The sequence below is a fragment of the Canis aureus genome, chromosome 1 (genome assembly GCF_053574225.1).
Source record: "Canis aureus isolate CA01 chromosome 1, VMU_Caureus_v.1.0, whole genome shotgun sequence".
NCBI lineage: Eukaryota > Metazoa > Chordata > Mammalia > Carnivora > Canidae > Canis > Canis aureus.
Window position 1 is genome coordinate 122145306 of NC_135611.1, and position 14745 is coordinate 122160050.

Sequence of the window (14745 nt, forward strand, 5' to 3'; positions counted from 1 at the left end):
TATGTGAGGAAACGGTGCTAGAAAGCAGGCATTTGCACACGGAAGGCAGCGTGCGTGCCGATGTGTATTCACATCACTCCCCGGGCCTCTGTACACATGGAGGAGAGCCTTGGTCCTTAGAAAACCAAAAAAACAAACAAACAAACAAACAAACAAACAAAAAAGCAGAAGAAGAAAGAGGAGGGGACTTAATAGAAAGAGATCTTTTTATTAAAAAACCATGAGTACAACTGCATTCATTCAACCTTAGAAATGTTGTGATGGCTTTTCTGCACGGCGATATCTTTCGATGGGAATGTGTCATTAATATAAACAGAAAAGAAACTATTAAAGTAGCACAATTTAAGACTGAGCAAGCCCGAGTGTTTGATTAAAGTTTTTATACATTCTGTACACTTGAGCGGGTCACGGGGAACCTTAATATTTTTGTTGATTTTTAATTTGCTCAAGGTGTGACATCCGAAATGTTAAAATTCCGCTAATTTGTATTTGAAATTAGGAGGCAGATCCAAAAGGGGGATTTTCAGTCCCGATTTCCCTCCACTGTCTTTGGACGTGCCGGAGAAGTCTACGGCAAAACAGTAACTCAGCCCCCTGTCAGCCCGGCTGAGAGGCAATCTCCTCTTCCGTCCGTGCTGTAATGCAGAACTCGATTTGTTGGAGTGGAGGTGAATGTAAATACATATGGTGGGTATTAACTTTGACGATGGGGCCTAATTCCATATATGTTTTAATGCCGGCCTGTTTTTTTTTTTTTCTAGAAGGTTTTTAAATTTAAAAAAGAAACCACCTCCCGCCCCAGTTCCTTGGGTCGTGGGCTGCACACCGAGGCCTCGCCAGCGGGCACGTCTGCTTCTGCACGATTGCCCATCAGCAAAGGCTCCCCCCCCCCAAGCCTTGGTGGCCGGCCAGGGCCCGTTCCCTCCAGGGGTGCCCAGCGGTGGTCCGCGCCTCTCGGGGGCCCGTGCTCAGCCCAAACCCGCCCTCCAGATGCCATCGCCTGGTTCTGGGTTCGGGCTCACACTTCCAAAACCGTCTCCTGCAGAAGGCGGGCGGGTGTCCGGGCTGGCGGGCCGGAGGGGGACGTCGGGGACGTGTGTCACCGAGCTGGAAGCCCAGACACCGCCCCCTCGGCAGACGGAGGCGCACACCGGGCTCACGGAAATGACTTTTACTGTAATATGACGATTCCAATGGACGACCTACAGCCGCTCATTTTCATTCCAATCACAGCCGCTGGAATCCTGATACGCTGACACCCAGAATTATTGCTCTGTCATTAAAAAAAAAAAAAAAAAAAAAAAAGGAGAAAGAAAGAAAGAAAAAAAGAATGCGTGGTAATGTTTGGAATATTCCCCCTCCGAACTATGAAAGGACGGTAGCGCGGTGGGGTCTGCCGCGGGGGTGGCCATGGGGTGGGCGCTCGGCGGGGATGAGGTCGGGCACGGGGGGCGGGAGGGTCCACCTTTCCACGGGCGTCGACGCAAAGTTCTCTTGTGGGCGGCGGCTTCCTTCCGAGTGTGAATCATCAAAACGGGGCCTCGTCGGAGTGAAATACCTTTAAGACTTCTCCTTCTTAAACTCTTAGAGATCTATCTTGTCTGCGGCAAGGAGCCTCATTTTCATGTTGGAACAGATGGGGCAAAATTGTCATTAACAGAAACTGACAACTCTAAAACTGAAATATAGATTTAGAAAGGAATCTAATGAATTAAATCAATGTTATTGCAGTGAAAGCCAAAGAAATTATTAGTGATTTGTAAAGTTACCCTGTATTTTAACCTCAGTATATTTTAGCCCGGGCCGTTTTAACATTCACGATACTTTTTCACTGGCGTGGCTAATGTCTAACTGAGCAATACACTCATCTTAATTTATCTTCCCCTCCTGAGAGTGTGACTGCGGGATGGCCGAGGCCCAGCCCTGGACGCCCCCCGGGTCTCGTCTGGACCCCGAGGGGCCCCGCACCCCACCAGCTGAGGCCTTGTCACGACCTTGCGGGGTCTCTTCAGAAACATGCAAGAGGGGGCTCACGGCATTTACTTTCTTATTATTTATTTATTTTTATTTTTAATTTTTTTTTTTTTTTAAGTGAGGAGAATCTGATTTTAAAAACAACCCCAGACTCTAAGGCTGTTTTAAGTAATAAATGGGAGGAAAAACATTTCCAGCTGTCCAATTTTTAGATACTTTTCATGATCATATCAAACCAATTACAAAAACCAAACCCAGAACACCCTCGGCCTCCCCGCTGCAGAAACCCCGAGGAAGAACAAAGGAAGCACCTCCTGGGCAGCCGGTGGGTGGGTGGGGGGCCTGGGGGTCACCCTGGGGGTCACCCTGGGCCTGCCAGACCCCCAGGGGGTAGGACAGAGGCTTGATCGGCTTCCCCAGCTGCACAAGGGGGCCCCGAACATTTTCATTCGTTCACCAAGTACTGATGGGTACTCGCTCTGTGCGAGGCCCGGCTCCAGGGCCGGGGACACAGCAGTGGCCCAGATGGACACGGCCTCAAGGTCCTGAGGCTTCCCTCCCTGTGGGGGCAGGTGGGACGCCAACAGCACCCAACCAGCAAGCTCATGTCGGTCAGTGCTGAGAACCGGAAAGACGACACGGGGCTAGGACGGGAACAGGCTTAGGGCGGCTTCTCAGGGCGGCCTCTCGGAGGAGGAGATACTCGAGTCAAGATCGGAATAAGGGAACACGGCTGAGAAGGAACCAGTGGTGTGGAGGATGGTGCGGGGCCGGGGGAGGACCTCACTGTGCAGGGAACAGCAAGTGCAAAGGCCCTGGGGCGTGAAGGAGCATGCGGGTGCCGCCCGTCTCACCTGGTCGGGTGGCTGCTCCTACGTCGCCTCCTCGGAGACCTTCCCGAGCACCCGGCCGCCCTGCCCACCCTGCAGCTACTACGCCGTCCACTGTTTGATCCCCTTCATCCCCCCGATTGTCCTCCCAGATCATGACGCCATCTGGCTCGTTCTGGGCCTGTCTCCTGAGGCCAGCAGCGGTCCTGCCCCAGGGCCCTGGCCCCGACGTGCTGTGGAAGGGATGGAGGATGCCCCGCACAGCTTCTTTCAGGCTGGGCTTCCCCAGGAGGCTTCTGGACCCCCGGCCGGGCCGGACCCCACCACCCAGTCTCCCCTTTGCAGCACTCTGCACCTGCGATTGTGACGTGGCCCCTGTGACCAGGCATTTGCCCCCAGCCTGAGAGCCCCTGAGGCCAGGCCCGCATCCGCCTCACTTCCCGCTGGAACCTCAAGCTCAGCTCAGAGCCTGACCCGGAGAAGGTGCTCGGCAGACGTGGAGGGGCCTGAGTCCAAACACCCCAGGGTTTGGCCGAGTGAACGTGAGCGGCCTTGGCTGACCCCCTTCCCGTGTGCAGAGCCGCGGGGACATCAGACAACCGGTCTTTGCCCTCGACGACCCCAGGTCCTGCTGAGAGGCAGCCCCGGGGGGGGGGGGGGGAGGGGACCCGGGGGCCATCGCCCAGCTGCACACTGTGAGGAGTGTGTCCCTGGTGCAGCCCCGGGGCTCGGCCGCCACCCCCAAGCGTCTCTGGGGTCCCCGCGCCCCCCAGAACCAGGGACTCTGTTCTGAGTCGTCTGCTGATTCACGTGGGAACCGCACGGAAGGGGAGCTGCAGGCTCGTGGACGCTCCGAGGCCCTCAACAGGCCAAGCTCCTGTCACGGCGCCTGCACCTTCCCGTCCAGGCCTCGCGCCCGGGCTCCCGGGACGGCCCCCAGGACGGTTCGCCCTCCGGCCACAGGCCCAGCTGTGCTCCCCGACGGTCCTCCGAATGGGCCCACGCAGAGGGGTCCGCACGCCCCTGTGGAGGCCGACCCCGGCGCCCAGCCCGGCTCCCGGAAGGACACGCGCGGCCCTCCTCCCCTCGTGGGCATCGCGTTCGCACCAGGCGAGTGCCACGGAGCTCTCAGGGATGGGGACGGGGGCTCACAGCCGGGGCCCCTCCCTCCCCCCTCCCCACGGGGCCACAGTTAACTAATCCTAGTTAACCCGCTCCCAGCTGCTACAAGGGGAAGGGAAGGGCAGGGACGGCGGAGGGTGACCTCCCAGCCTGTGGCCCCAGTGGAGACGTTGGGCCCAGCCTACGGGCGCCCCCAGCATCCAGGGCAAAGGGGCAGAATGGGGGAGCGCGGCCTGTGAAGCCTGGGGGAGACCCGGCCCTGCCCCAGGTGCACCGCGGGGCCCAGCCGTGAGCCTCTCCGAACTGATTCCTCCTCCATGAAATGGGCAGGATGGTGGTCACGGCGAGGGCCACAGCTTGCTGCGTGGGTTTAGGAGATGGTGCACGGCACCCGCCGGCGGCCCTCGGTGGGCACCGCGGCCTTGGTGGGAGCCCGGCGCCGGCTGTGCACAGGCCCTTTGCACACCTTCTCCCTCGTCTTGGCGCCGTCCCCGCACGGCTGGCTTAGTTCCCCCCCCGCCCCGCCCCGCCGTGTCTGGATGAGGGGACAGACGTGGGGCAGCGAGGGCCTGGCTCCACACCACGCGGCTCCGGTTGGAACGCGAAGCTGGCCACGTTCCCACCGCCCCGGCTGGGCCGCGTGCACTCTCCTTCCGTGCAGGGAAGCCACGTGGGGCAGCTGCGAGCACGACCCTGCGGAGTGTGCCCAGGAGACGCTGGAGGCCCCTCCCACCGGGGCAGGCCCGGGTCTCCCTCAGCAGATATCAGCGGGTGGGGGGTCCCCGGCGACAGGAGGGTCAGAGCGTCCGTTCACCCCCCCCCCCCGTTCTCACCAGCACCGTCACTGGCACCTGGAGGGGACGCACACGCGTGCCCCCCGCTCCCGCACGCAGCCTTCAGGATGGGGCTCGGGGAGCCTGGGGAACCCCAGTGCCAGCCCTACTGACCCACACGCCAGGGAGCGATGACGGCCCTACGGGGCTGTGGTCGGGGAGTCTCGTTCCACCACAGGTGCCTCCCACATTCACACAGAAACATCTTCAGAATCGATGACGAACCACCAGACCCTTTGTTTGGATCCATTTCGCTGTTTGTAAGAGCATTTCTGCGGCCTCTGCACACTCACCTTCGGGGGCGCCGCTCACACGGCCCTGGTTTCCCCCACGAGGTGCCCCACTGGATCCCACCAGGACCAGAAGACCGGGCCCGACGGCCCTGCCTCCCTCCCGACACTCGCGGGGGCCACGAAGAGCCTCAAAGTCATTGTTTCCCCCCCTTTCTTTTTGCCTTGGCTGCCAGGGAGCTCGGGAAATAACATCAACCCTTCATCGTTAATCCAGGGATCCCGTGGCCGCTGGCCCTCTCCTTACGCCTCATCGCACGAGTGTCACAGAGGCGCGCGCGGTGGGAACACCACACGTGTTTTGTGAATCCACAAAGGAAGACCTTGCCCGGGGGGCGTCTCCCCTGCCCTGGAGCCCGCCCGCCGCACTGGCTACCGCGTGGCGCTCGGCGAAGTCCCGGTCCTGCCCCGCAGTCAGCAGCATCCTTCCCTGCGTGGGGCGGAGCCTCCATCCCCCCCCCACCGCAAAGGCCTGTGTTTCCGCTTCGCGGGTCGTGTCTGGCAGCACGCAGGTGTCAGAAAATCTCGTTTAAGCGCAGAGGGAGGGCGAATTTTGTCTCCGTGACGGCGCGGGGTTCGGGCCGTGACTGTTCCCCCTAAAACGTGCTTCACGGGGTGATGGACTGCCCTGCCTCGGGTTCAAAACACGAAGCGAATTTCCCTTTGCTAATTTAGTCACACGCGACGATAAATCCCAGAAATACGTCTTCTGTATATTTTGCATTACCTTTTGCAGACAAATACAAAAACATGGTCAACATTTGCAATAAAATTATCATAGAAATGCCATCTCAAATCTTATTTTCTTTTTTTCCAGTGCGCATTTCACAAATAACTTGTATTAAAATTATGTTTTACAGAGTAGAAATAGAAAACAAATACCCCTGGTAATTTAAATAGGCATTTGCATAACATGACTAGAACACTTTAGAAAAACGCACAGCATCGGAAAATATGAGTTCAAAAACACTTAAATACAAGTGATTTTAATAAGTCTAATATGAAAAATGCCTTTTAGCTGTATTAATTAGTGAATTAAAATGTGTTGATCTTGGAATATTTTCCAGCTAACAGGTTTGGGGATTTGTGCAGGGCTTCTTTTTTTTTTTTTTTTTTTTTTTTTCCTTTTCCTTTCTGTTTCTGAGGCCACGCTGGCCGTCCGTTCAACCCCACCACGGTGCTGTGCTTGGAGGTGCTTCCGATAGGGTCCCCGCAGGTGTCTGGAGAGGTGTGGGCACCAAGCTCATGCCCGGGGTCGGGGAAACTCAGCTGCATGAGGGGGAGTGAGGCAGACGCCACGGAGGCCCGGGGTGGCCGTCTTCGGCGCAAGCGGGGCCGAGCGGGGCCCTGCCTCGGACCTCATGGGACCCGGGTCCCCAGCCGCGGCGGGGAACGATGGGTGCAGAGGGGACAGTGCCCCCCTGAGAGCCTGCCCTCCGATGCCCCGGTGTCACAGAACCAGCTCCCTCCCATTGTCCTCTGGAAGGTCTTGCCCGAGCCGTCACCCTGTGGAAGGACGGGGCTGACGACTCACGCCCTACACCCTGTTGTTTCCATGCACGTGTCTTTGTGCCTGTTTCCCCCCCCATTTCTCCACTTCCCATTATTGGGGCGTCCCCTGCGTCGGCCCAGAAGGCCAGCCCCGCGCAGGCCCCGTGACTCACGTGGCCTTACGGCCCACGCGGCGTGAACGCGCTGAAAGGCGCTGAGCCCGGCCACCCGAAGATGGCTGTTTTCCCATCGAGGAGAGCACTGCCACTTAAGGATTCGGGCTCTGCGCGGTGATTGCTCATCAAAAACGAGGAAGATGCATATTTATTTCTGCAATTTAGTTGGAATACCCTTCTGAGAGCCCGCAGTCGAGGCGCCTTCAGTGCACAGCTTCTGAGCTGTTAAAATTTTCATTCTAGGTCCCCAGGAAACAGTGCATTAAAACACATCGCTGCCTCCTCACATCATCAAACACCCCCTCCTTGCCCAGTGCTCCCAGAAACCGGTTGGAAAGATGAAAACAAGGGAGCCGTGGGGCACGGCCTGAGAAGGGGGAGGCCCAGCAAGGAAGGTACCAGGGCCAAGCGCACACGCCTGGCGGCGGGGGGGGGGGGTGGTCCCTAATCCACCCACCCTGCAAACGCTGCTCTGGTTCAAAGGCCTTCCCCAACCTCTCAAGCGGTGTGTGAAGGAAACCGTGGGCCGTCCGGGTTAGACCTAGGATCAATCCTGCCATTTGACAGGTGGGGAAACTGAGGCCCAGAGAGAGAGAGAGAGAGAGAGAGAGACTCTCCTGGTGGCCACAGTCAAGGGCCAGATTTGAGGAATCCTGGCCAGGTGTTTTGTAGGACATTTGTAGGTTAGACTGGGGTGATGGGTCCCCTGGGGAGCAAGACCCGAGGGACATGCCATCCCCGTCCCATCACATGACCCTGACATCCCTGTGGGCATGGACCTTGGTCGCCTGGCCGGGGTCAGGGTTCGCCACAGTCAAGCCACGATTTCTTACGCCTCCTTTGTACCCCGCACGCTTTGGAAGAAAGTCCCCACGTGCAGCCCACACTGAAGGGGCGGGAACGGCAACGCACCTCCTCGGGGGCAGAGTCTCTGCGGAAGCTATTTCAGTCCTTTCTGTAGAGGGGCTGCGCTCTCCCATTTATTCCTCCGATCCCGTGCTTCTCTCCGTGTGGGCTCGTGGATGCGGCCCAGTGCCCAGTGCGCTCTTTATTTTGTGGCTCTAATTGCTCCAGCTCTGGCCACCGGGAGCCGTTCGCGTTGGCTCCTGCGTCCCCTGGACACGCTCCTATCACCGCGTGAGTGTGTCTGCGGTTTGAGCACATCCTTACCCTCCGATGCTGAAGGAGCCCAGGCTCCTGTCGTCTGTCCCCTGCTCCAGGCCCAGAAGCAGCCGTTCCTCCGGGGAGCCCTGGTTCCTGGTTCTGAGAATGGTCATAGAAGCCACGGTCTCCCTGCTGGGTGTGCTAGCTGTTACTGGGGTGTCACTGCTCCTCGGCCCCCAGCCGACACGGCAAGGGCATACGTGTGCACGCTGATGCCCGCATACACACGGATCCGCGGATCTCTCTCCGCGCGTCCGTCTGTGTCTATGCTGAGCTGAACGGGAGCTCACAAGAGTGTCCCCAGCTCTACTCTCCGTGCTAAGCTTCCCTACTGCTCGCTTGTCTGCAAGGAGCCTGCTTGTTGTGTGCAAAGAGCAAGGCTCCGCGACGGACGACCCCGGCTCAGTGTCACATGCAGCTCAGAAGTGAGCAGTAGCACCCACACCCCTGCCCCCAAACGCCGCTGGCTCGTGGTCGGAGGCCGAGGACCCTGTTTGCTTGGGGAGGTGGGCAGGGTCCCGCCCAGGCAGCCAGTAGCCGGGGGCCCCGGGAGGCCGACCATCGGAGACCACGAGGGGAGACCTTGAGGCCGCCCGCATTTCCACTGTCCCGTCCCCTTGACCGCCCAGCCAGGAAGGGTGACCTCGGCAAGCCCGTCATCCCGCCGCTGGTGTGCCCTGCCCACGGCTCTCTGACAATGTGCACACCTGCTGCTCTGGGGCCCAGAGGCGGAGGCTCCTCGTCCCCGCCCCGGGGCCTCGGCCAAGCCTCAGAGGGGCGGCCAGAGGACCGAGCAACCAGCACCTCGGGGGCGCCCTCGCCGGGCTCCGAGCCAGAGCGCCTCCCCGAGCTCCCACGGACTGGTGACGTCCAGCTTGCCCGGCTGCCTCGGCCCCTGTCCCCACTCCCCACCCCCGTGCTCACTGGGATCGCCTCCCAAGTAAACGACTGACACGCATCCGTATCTCGGGGCTGCTTTGAGGACGCCCCGGCCGACAGATGGCCTTCCTCATCCCTCCCCAGGAACCTGGGCTGCTCCGGCCCTGCTGCAGAGGGTGGCCGGTGGCCTCTCCACTGTCGCCAGGCGGACAGTGGCTGGCAGGGCAGAGGCTCTGGATCCCGGCGTCGGGGTGGGCCCGTCTGGAGGGCCCGGGGCGGGGGGGCTGAGCTCCTCGGCCCCCGCTAACTCGCCCTGCGGTGGAGCTGGGGGCGCCCCGAGAGGACGAGGGACACCGGCTTGGCACTGGGGCTCGTCGTACGGCCATCCTTCCCCACGGCGGGCCGGGAGCGGGCCCGAGCCCCGTTGTCAGGACAGATCGATGAACCCGGGAGAGGCGCGGGGGCTCCTGGCATCCGAGCTTTGCCCCTGCAGAGTCTCCGCGGTGCCTCCACGAAGGCTCCATCCGTCAGAGGAACGCACCCGTGTCCCATGAAGGGCGACAGTCGGCTGACAGATCGAGGTGCGCCCAGATGGAGAGGCGCACCGGCTGCCCCCCCTCCCCGAAGACGAACAGCATTTGTCAGGAAGCTTCCCGCGGACCTGCAAAGACGCCGCCTCTGACTCATCCACACCTCTGCCTCCGTGTCGCCTGTCGCAGGCCACCCGTCCGCGGCCCTCCCTGGCCCGGGCCACCCAGCTGAGCCGGGCCCCACTCCCCCACACCTGGTGCTGTGCACGCGCTCACGCCCCACCCGGCACACGCGAGAGAACCCTTCTGCTTTCCTGCACAAGGTCTGTGTCCGCCTGCACGGCCCCCACCTGCTCCGAGCCCACCCCTCTCTGGGGGCGCCGCGCCTGTTGGTCCCCGGGGCTCCCGTGCGATTGTGCGTGGACTTAGGAGGATCCCGAGGCGTCCTGATTACCGCTGTGTCCTTATGAACTGGATTAGAGGGCCCTTAGCAGATAATGCCTGGAGTCCTCTCCGCCTGTCGGACATTGAGCAATTATGAACAAGGTCTTAAGAGATAAGGGGGACAGTGATGCCTCAGCCAGGAGCTCAAAAGGTGGTTCCAGGGAGGCTTTCAAAACAATACCCCGTGCAGGCGGGGACCATTTCCCCGGCTTTGGATGCTGAACTACGAGCCTCTCGGTGAAATCTTTTCATATCGGGATAAGACCTGGGTAGCTCTTAATCCTTTAATTCTACCGGTTGGCCAGGAGCTAGAATTGGATTTGGAACCTAAGAGAGGGAGAGGGGAAAAATCAACACAGGAATGTGAAACTCCAAAGCGGGCCCAGCTCTGTCCTTCCCTCCCTGGCCCACGGACACGCGTCCAGCCCGGGGGCGTCAGGCCCGTGGGGGGCCCTGGGGACCACCCACCAGAGGGTTGCCCAAGGGGTTAGGGAGCAACGAGGTGCTTCACCCCGACCGCCCCCTGGAAGAGCAGGAATAAAGATCATCTTTGCTTCCCTCCATGTACGAGAGGGGTTTGCAGAAGCATCTGCGGAGAACCGATGGCCAGGCAAGGTAGAGTCCCCTGGCCATGCCGCCCGGTCCAGGAGCCACCCGTCCTCTCCAGCACAGCTGCAGGAGGCTGCCCCTCCGCGCTGCCTGCACCGGCCACAGCCTGGCCGCACAGCCCTGCCCTTGTGGTGCCCGGGCCAAGTGTCCTTTAGAAAAGAAGAAACAGGGTGAGCAGGGAGCAGGAGCGGGGCCGGGGCGAGGGGTGGAAGGGAGCAGAGAGCCCGCGGAGAGGCCCTGACGCCCCCGAGCCTCACGGCGGGGTTCCTGATGTGACCAGCTCCCTGCGACCATCCTGGCCAGTGTCCCCAAGGCAGGTCAGAGGTCCCGACCCTGGCCCCGGGCAAGGCCTCTGTTTCAAGACGTCGTTCATGACGTGTGCACTCAGCAGGTGCACGCGGAGGCTTCCCCTGCACCTGACCCTGGGCTTGTGCCAGGGGCGCTGAGCGGGGACCAGTCACATAGCAGCCCTGGGTGTTGTCACTGCCCTGGGCCCAGAGAAGTCTTGCGGCCACCGGATCGCAGGGGACACAGGCGTCCACCCTGCCGGATGCAGGGGAGTCACAGAGCTTCCAGAAGGAGCAGAGTCCTGGGGGGCAGTTGGGGCTGCCAGGGGCAGAAGTGAGCCCAGCGTCCATCCGCCTGGGTGTGTCCCTCCTCCTCTGGGGCTCTGCAGTCGGGCCGGTGAGGGAGGGAGGCACGAAGAGCAGAAAAGGAACAAGAATTGGTCCCTGTGTCCCCAGAATAATAAAAATTAAAAATCAGTGACCAAAGGCTATTCTTCTGCCCTGGACATTTGAAGCCAGAGGCTCCAAAGGGACGGAGGAGCATAGAGCCCGGCTGCCCCAGGGGGTGGGCGGGCGGGAGGCTGGATGGCCCAGCATGCGGCCCCGTGGGACGGAGGAGGAAGTGGTACCCAGAAGGCAAGAAACGGGCCCACGGACACTGGAAACAGGCATTGAAGTGGCCCCAGGACCCATGTGGTGGCCCGTAATCTGGGCACCTCTGCGCCTTCATCCAGAGATGAAGAGGGGCCAGGGAAGAGCTGGAAAGAGCTTCACCGCATCTGCACCCTCCTCTGCTGCTTGCCCTCCGCCGCGTCTCCAGAGAGAGGCCCTCCCTCCGCACCCGCACCCGCACCCGCGAGATTGTGCTGAGGGAGTGACACAGAGACCTGGCGCGAGGACAGGGGACGCCAAGGACACCGCCATCAATCTCACCATCTGACCACAGGCGTCGGTGCCTGAGCGGTGTTCGGCAAACAGATCGTCAAAAAAAAAAAAAAAAAAAAAAGGAAGGCATAGCCTCATGTCTCAAGCTGGATTCTTGCAGTTGCACATGACAGATCCCAATTTTAAACTGTGAGTAAGAGGATGGAACGTGTGGGCGGTCGGGGTCCTGGAGGGTCCAACCGGTACACCCGCTGTGGCTTCGGGCGTAGCTGGATCCAGGCACAGAAGGGCGGCTCCTGGCCTCCAAGGGGCTCCGCTCCCAGCCCAGCTCTCTCCGTGCAGCAGGCTGGCCCCTGCGGTGTTGGATCCGCCTCCTATCGGCTCAGCGACCCCTCATGACACGACCAGTATTCCAGAAAGTTCCAGACAAAGTCCCTGGACAACCTCTTGGCAGCAACGTGGGTCGGCCAAGCATCCCCGAACCAAGTGCCGTGACCCAGGGGACCCGATTCTGTGCGGAGATAGGCCCGGACAAGCCAGAGAGCGGGTGGGTCGGACTCTCCCAGGAGTGCGCGGACCGAGAGTTCTGGGCCAGGGTCAAACCCCGGGGAAGATTCCAGATGCCGTTGCCGAAGGGAGGGTGGGTGGACGCTGGGCAGGCCAGGCCTGTCCGAGCTGCTTCTAGAACGTAAATGGGCTCCCACCCCCCCGCGGACACGGGGAGGCTGCCCTACCCGGGGAGAGGCCTCGGCCTGGGCCCTCTGGGCGCCGCAGGTCAGCGCCCGGGCGGCTGGTGTCCCCGCACGCGCCGCTCGCCCGCCCCACCCCACCCCACCCCGGGCACCCCGCAGCCCCAGCCCCCGGGAGGCCACTTGGGGAAAGGCAGCTGTCCCCCTGTGCCGGTTATTGATTTAATTTCTGTTTACTTCACTGTAAGCTTAATTTGCTGTGTTAATGGCATTTTAATCCACTTGCCCGTTGCGTGGGGCTGATAATACCGCACTTTTGTGCAGCCGCGGTGACATTTCTCTGCATAGCGGCTCCTGGGTGGGTGGGGCCAGCAGCGTCCCCGCGTGTTCCCCTCCCCTGCCCGCCTGTGACGCCCACCGCCAGCCCCCGGGTGTGGGGGGACACGGCTTCCCGCTCCCCAGAGTCTTCTGGAAAGTCTTCCAGAGCAGGGGGAGCAGTGGCGGCGGCCTGTCACTGAGGCCAGAGGGAGATGGGGCTGCCCTGGGGGAGCGGTGTGGAGGGAGGGGCCCAGGGAGCCACCGTGGTCCTGGCGGGCTTCCCGGTGGCGTCAGCCTCCAGACGGTCTTTGAAATCAAGGACGGGAAGGAGCCAGACCAATTGAGGGCTTTGGAAAAACGTGAGCCACGTGTGATTGCTCCGTCGGGGCCACCGTGTCCAGCAGCTGTGGCAGCGGCAGGTCCGCCTTCCACGGAGGCGCCGACACGTGGCACGGGGCACGCGGGGTGTCGCGCAGCCTCGGGAGGTCAGCGTTGGCCCGTCCCACGTCCATGGGGTGCGGATCAGACGATGGCTGGGCCCGGAGGTGACCTGGGGCGGCATCTGGCGGCCCTAGATCTCCCTAGATCTTGCCTCTGCCTCCCTGGCTGCTGGGCCCCGAGGCAGTGGGCGGGCAGGGACCTCAGGGTGCAGAACGGGGCCTGGGCTCCAGGCGCCGCCCGCACGCGCCCCTGCTGTTGTGTCCTTTAGCCTCCTAACGGCTCTGTCCTCTTCCTTGTCTTGGGGTAAAATAACGAGGCTTTGGGGAGGCAAGTAAATCGTCCGGGGCCACGCAGCCAGGGAGGCAGAGCCAAGATCTAGGGAGGAGGCCCGGCTCCCGGACCAAGGGCGGGGAGGCCACGGGGCAGCAGAGGCCACGGGACGGCCCCAGAAGGACAGTCCCCGAGGGCGGTGCCGAGGCCGCCGCTGACACTGGGTCCCCTGCGCCACGGCCCCTGGGCGGCTGGGCCCTGCGTCGGTGTGTCGCCCGCTGTCGGCCCTCAGTAGAGGCAGAAGCCGAGCCGCACCCGACACGGAAGGAGCCGGGGCCCCCGAAGCCTCTCCAATGACCTTCCTGTCCCCGGTCCCCCAAGCACAGCGGCTCGGCCCCCGTGTGGACGGTGGTCCCGCGTCTCGTGGGTGGGCCGCGCCCAGATGCCAGCCCCGCGGGGCGCTCGGCTGCAGAGGGGCCTTCCGGGCCGCGGGCTCGCTGCTGCCTGAGAGCCACGTCGCCGGTAATGACCCCAGCGTCTCCCGGGATTGATGGCCAGCGGGAGTAATGGCCCTCAGCGCCACCCCGGGCCATTAGGCACCAGGAAGGCCCACACCTCAGTGGCTGGCACTTAAGTGGAAGACATTAGAGAGCTGACAACGGCGCCTAACGAGGGGGGAGTCGGCGGACAGCGCCTCCCCGTGCTCTCACCTGGGCGGCCCGACGGCAGCGACGGTGGCGGCCACCACCCCCGTCCCCTCCCCGTCTTCTCGGGGCTGCCGTGCGTCCTGGGTTCGCCGGTCCCGTTGGAGCGCTCCCGCGTGCGTGTGCCTGTGTGCACGTGTGTCTGCACCTCCGTGTCCGTGTCTGCGTGCACGTGTGTGCACGTGCGTGTGCCGGGCGTCCCGGGCCTCCCTCCGGACTGTCACGGATGCCTTGCTCTGCCTCGCGGGAGAACCTGGGCCGCCCCCGGCGCTCTCACCGGCTGCAGCACGGCGCACCCTGCGCTCACCCCTTGACCGCACGGTGCACCCCGAGCACCTGCGGGGGGCTGGGCCCTGCTGGGGGGCAGCCAGACCGACGAGGCCGGCCCTGCCCTGGCGCGGTGGGGCGTGGGGGGCAGAAACAGTAAAGAATGTTCTCCACAACCGGGCGCTGCCTCGAGCCTGAGTCTTGGCGAACCTGTTGTCACGTTGCCAGCTCTGCCCTCGATTCCCCTCTGAGCAAACTTCCAGGAAGATCTGAGTCCTGCAGGACTTCGGGGACGCTGCTCCTGGATGCGCCCAGACATCACCCGATGGGATCAGAAAAATAAAAGCATAGAGGGCGAGCAGCACCCCCGGGTTTGGACCGCTCAGGGACTCCAACAGCCCGTCCCCCCCAGCAGGTCCCGGAGGCCGAGCCTGAGCAAACCGCTCCTACGCTCCGGGGCCGGAGGCTCCCGGGGGGACGTACCCAGGGGAGTCAGGCTGCGGCCGATCCCAGGCGGAGGAGAGTGAAGAAGCTTTTCCTAA

The 14745-nt window shown here is 62.0% G+C and overlaps 1 long non-coding RNA gene across 2 annotated transcripts; it reads right to left on the reverse strand.

The window, feature by feature from the left end:
• Positions 1-676: 676 nt before the first annotated feature.
• LOC144288790 (uncharacterized) lies at positions 677-3423 on the reverse strand. 2 transcript variants are annotated; one of them, XR_013356786.1, is made up of 3 exons: positions 2829-3423; positions 1466-1678; positions 677-1273 (listed from the first exon to the last, which is right to left on the reverse strand). It is a non-coding gene; the product is annotated as an uncharacterized LOC144288790 (long non-coding RNA). The 2 variants fall into 2 exon arrangements; XR_013356785.1 differs by having other exon boundaries at positions 1466-1615; positions 2829-3412.
• Positions 3424-14745: the final 11322 nt, after the last annotated feature.